This window comes from Podarcis liolepis (genome assembly GCF_965112155.1).
Source record: "Podarcis liolepis genome assembly, chromosome: 5".
Lineage (NCBI taxonomy): Eukaryota > Metazoa > Chordata > Lepidosauria > Squamata > Lacertidae > Podarcis > Podarcis liolepis.
Genome location: NC_139556.1, coordinates 40,323,929 through 40,328,686, shown reverse-complemented (window position 1 = coordinate 40,328,686; position 4,758 = coordinate 40,323,929). Strand labels below are relative to the sequence as shown.

The 4,758-nt window shown below is 43.7% G+C and overlaps 1 pseudogene across 1 annotated transcript; it reads left to right on the top strand.

Moving 5' to 3' along the window:
• Window positions 1–3,867: 3,867 nt before the first annotated feature.
• Window positions 3,868–4,283, top strand: LOC310708064 (large ribosomal subunit protein eL31-like; annotated as a pseudogene). Its single transcript has one exon. The product of its transcript is annotated as a large ribosomal subunit protein eL31-like (transcript).
• The last annotated feature ends 475 nt before the right edge of the window (window positions 4,284–4,758 follow it).

Genomic DNA, 4,758 nt, shown 5'->3' with positions numbered 1-4,758 from the left:
GCCGAGATCCTGGCAACTGAACCAGGGCATTTAACCTGAGAAGCATAATTTCTGCCACTGAACGGTGACCCTTCTCTGTTTATGTCGTTAAGGCATATTCTAAAGACATATAGTGATAAACACAGCTATGAAGGTGGTTAAGGAGAAACCTGTGATGGAGGGAACTGAGGGCCCAGGTGCCATGTTTTATTGGGGCAATTGAGTCACACACAGAGGGCAAGCAAGAGGAAGCCAAAAGTTAAATAGAACCAATGGCTTTGTAACCACATGCTAGAGGGAGCAAGTCAGACCCCGGACTGGCAGGGATTGTGATCAAATGGAGAAAGACTGTAAGCCAAGGTGTTAAAGGAGCAGGTGATACAGCAAGCCTGGAGTGGGAATCTGAACCCCAGGTACATGCGGATTAAAGATGTAGCAAAGGGGCAATAAATATTGATACTACCCTTTTGTAATATCACCCCATGGGAAAGAATCTTTGCCGGATGTTCGGGCCTGAGAACGGTTGGGGCTGGGAGAGCTGTTTTGACAGCAAACAATGCGCTGTGAGCCTGAAAGAATTATATGTTCTGCAAGCAAACCGGAACACAGGAGAGAGAAGGCAGGCCGACCCAGCCGCCTGGGAACGCCAGCCTCCTGGGCACTTTGAAGAGGCCTGAAACATAACCCTTTTATATAGAACCGACTAAAAAGACACAGCTGGTTCAGCAGTGTATGTCTTAAATAAAATGAGGAGTAATACTTTTCAGAGGAGAATTAGGGCGAAAGATTAACAAAAAGGATCCCAATAGCTCGAAGGTGTTTTGTTTTTAACTTGACGGTGCCCTTAACCAATAAGATAGCAAGGAAGTGTTTGGTTCCCAAGGTGTTTGGAGAGAATAAATGCAGGTGGGGAACTAGATACCCCGAGAAACTTGCAGTGGAATCCTATACATGCCTACTCAGAAGTAAGTCTGCTGAGTTCAACAGAATTACTCCTCAATAAGTGGATTGCAGCCTTACACCACAAGCGAGGACACCGTCTCTGTGACTTAAAAAAAAGGGTGGGTCATGTGGATTTAGAGAAGTACAGTAAAAGTGAACAATTTTTTAAAAAAATATGTTTTTATTTATGTTGGAAAGCACCTAGAGTTGCCGGGGCAACCCATTCAGATGGGCGGAGTACAAATAATAAAATTATTATTGTTGTTATTAAAATAAAACCAGCTATAATCCTCTGGCAGCTCTCACCTGGGCTGTGTTCCACTAACTGCAATCTAATGCATGCCTGCTCAAAAGTCCCAGTGAGTTCAATGGGCTTGCTCTCAGGTAGGCATGTATAGAATTGCAGCCTGGGAGTGGGGTGGTATGTGTGAGAAATGGGTAGAAATGCTTTTAGCAGTGTAGGTTCCTCAAAACCTTTGGCTGTGTACTAGTAGTTTGAACTATAGGACAGAAGGAGTGGCAGATTCCCAGCGCAAGCTTTTGCATCATTGCATGTATGAGTGACATGATTTGATCCCTGGCATTTTCCGTTAAGCAATCTTGTGCGGTCATGCTGATGAGATTTGAGTTCAACTCTTCCAATGAGCATGTCCACGTGTCCCACAGTTGTCCATTACAGCACCCAAACAGCAGACTGAATGGGCACATAGGTCACCAGGTCACAGCTGTATTCCAATGCAGATTATGGTAGCTATTTCTAAATTTGCATATAAGGCAAAAATATATAACACATAAATGCAGGTGTCATGCAAATCTGTGCGATCTTTTGCCCCTTTTTTTGTGTGGCACTCCCAATTCCTAGAGAGTGGTCCAAATTTCACTGAGCTAGATGGCTCACTGATATAATACAATATCAACAATTCTCTACATACTGTAGGCCAGGGGTCAGCAAGGTTTACTTCACCTGGGCTGGTTCACTCCAGCAGAGATCCCTTTGTGGGCCGGATTGTGCATGCGCCTGCGTCTATGTCTGCACAGACGTGATTTCCAGCATCTATGTCTGTGTCTGCATCTGCACAGATGCGATTTCCGGTGTCTGCAAATGCGTAGATGCAATTTCTGGTGCCGCAGAAGCAAGTCCCCATGCTGCACTGCACCAGTTTAGTGCAGCATGCAGGGGCTCGCTGAATGGGTGGCTTGGTTCAGAGGTGACTTGTGGTCTGGTTAAAAGACCCCCGTGGGCTGCTTGTGGCCCATGGGCCTTGGGTTGCCTACCCCTGCTGTAGGCTGTCTAGGAGTTCCATATCATTGGAGAGGCTCATCCCATTTGTAGAGTTAGAGTATTTTCCAGTGATCAGTTTCGAAGTGCAGAAGCACCTTATGAGACTTGCCATAGCCACAGTCTCAAGAGCGGTCCAAAAATGCAGGCAGCAGTACCTCCAATTTCATAGGATCAACGCAACTGCAATTCTGTGCACAGCTGATTTGTGGTAAGCTCCATTAAACTTAGTGGTCCTTACTTTCGACAGCAAAGGTCCAATTTGTAAAACACATTGAATTTTAACAAGGAGTTCTCCAGTGACATTTAATTAGTAATGCAAACCATCTTGCAAAGAAGTGTTACCATTTAAACTGCTAGGGTGAAGTAAGAATCCCATCGAGGAGAAGAAACCTCTGGACAATTATTTCCCTCATTCTCTTACTTCCTCTGTGTGAAGCGGCCTCTTGAACTTGAAAGCCTCCTTATCACCACATTCACTTGCCAGATGATGTCATTATTCCTGCTCTGAAAAAAGTCCCAGGGCCGAACTTTCCTGCAAACCCCCCACCCCACCCTCCAGTAGTTCCTAGAACAGCTTGCCCATGAACAGCTGTAGCAGGAACAAATTTTAAAGTTCACCATCTGATGATTGCACGATGAAATCATAAGTACCTGTAATGTTTCTCTAAATGATTAAATGGTAGAATGGATTTCTTTTTTTAAAAAACCACCAGGATTTGGCAGCTGGATATTTATTTGCTTATTCGATAAAGATTTTCATTAGCAGCCAGCCCACTGTCTGCCCCGTTTGTTTCCTCCATGTTACGGCTTTTATTTGGAAAAAGCATGCTGGAACAGAGGTAGCCACTCATTTTAGGGCTGTATCTGATTGAGGCTACCATAATAAGTGCTAATGCTTGTCCTGGGACAATTGAAAGGGTGGAGCCGGAGAGGGCAGGAGGCAAGGTCGGAGGTTGGCTTCCTGAGTAGGATGGAGAACGCAGCAGTTTCAGACTGGAAGTGGCCTTGACACGCAGCACTCAGTCTCCACAGAGCATTACGAGGGGGGATGGAAGAGTGCCCTCTATCCAACATTAGTCATTGTCAAGTTGTCTGCCTTAGTGTTCATGTCAATATGACATTTTTTTAAAAGAAAGAGAAACAAAGGACAAGGAGCTCCTTCTCAGGATATTTGAACAAGTTTCCATCAAAAACTCTTCCTCCAGACCAGTGCTGGATTTACGTATAAGCTAAACAAGCTATAGCTTAGGGCCCCAATCTCTTGGGCCCCCCCCCCAAAAAAAAATTAAAGGAAAATTTAAAATTTAAAGGGGGGAAAAACACTGGATGTACATTTCCAAAATATAAGATAAAAAACAAATAAAAAAACCCTGCATACAGCAACAGTGTTTTGTGTTGTGTTGTGTAGGCTCCTATTTGTTATGTGCAAATGTCTTTGGAGACCTATTAGGTCCATCAATTACCATATAGCATATATTCAATACAAAAAACAGCGACAATTTGTTGTTGGCAAAGGACAGCTGGACATATAAAGGGCCCCATTACCTTCGGTAGCTTAGGGCCTCATCAAACTAAATCCGGCCCTGCTCCAGACAGTTAGTCAGGCCTAAAATCTGTCAACGTCAAAAGCTCAGCTAAGGCTTTCTGGTCTGGTCCTGAGCAGGATGGCTCCTGGAAAGAAAGGTGGTGAAAAGAAGGACGATCAGCCATCAATGAGGTGGTTACTCGGGAATATACTATAAACATTCACAAACAGATCCATGGCGTGGGCTTCAAGAAGTGGGCTCCTGGAGCTCTCAAGGAGATCCATAAATTTGCAATGAAGGAGATGGGGACTCCTGATGTACTCATTGACACCCGCTTGAACAAGGCTATCTGGGCAAAAGGAGTAAGGAATGTTCCTTACCGTATCCGTGTGTGTTTATCCAGAAAACGCAATGAAGATGAGAATTTGCCTAATAAACTGTATACACTGGTCACATATGTGCCAGTTACCACTTTCAAAAGCCTACAGACTGTTAATGTGGATGAAAACTAATCTTTCATTACAATAAAAATGTTATGACATTTTTTTAAAAAAGCTCAGCTAAGTTGCAACTAACGTGCTAAAAGCAAAAGGGCTTGGTCCTCAATATGATCTTTATTTTAGATCTTTGGAGTCAATGGAGCCACTTGGTGAATGGAAGGAGTATCCATTCACAGAAGGAGAGCTACACTCCTGGAAGAGGTCTTTCCAGGAGTGTAAATCTTCTTCCATGAATGGAAGCTCCACACCATTGTATCCCTGCCCTTTGTTCTGGGGAGTACCTGCCGGCATTTGATGGAGGGAAAAGTAAGTACATGCTTGTTAGATACAGTATGATTGCATATAACCATCAGCCAAAATCCTCATGAATGCACAATAAAAAGGACATTGGTGTGTGTGTGTGTGTGTGTGTGTGTGTGTGTGTGTGTGTGTGTAAAAACTATCTATAAGTCTCATTTGGATAAAAATCTGAGCTGATTTGCTCCAATAGCTTTTGCCCTTGAGTTCTTTAAAATAGGACTTCTAAGAA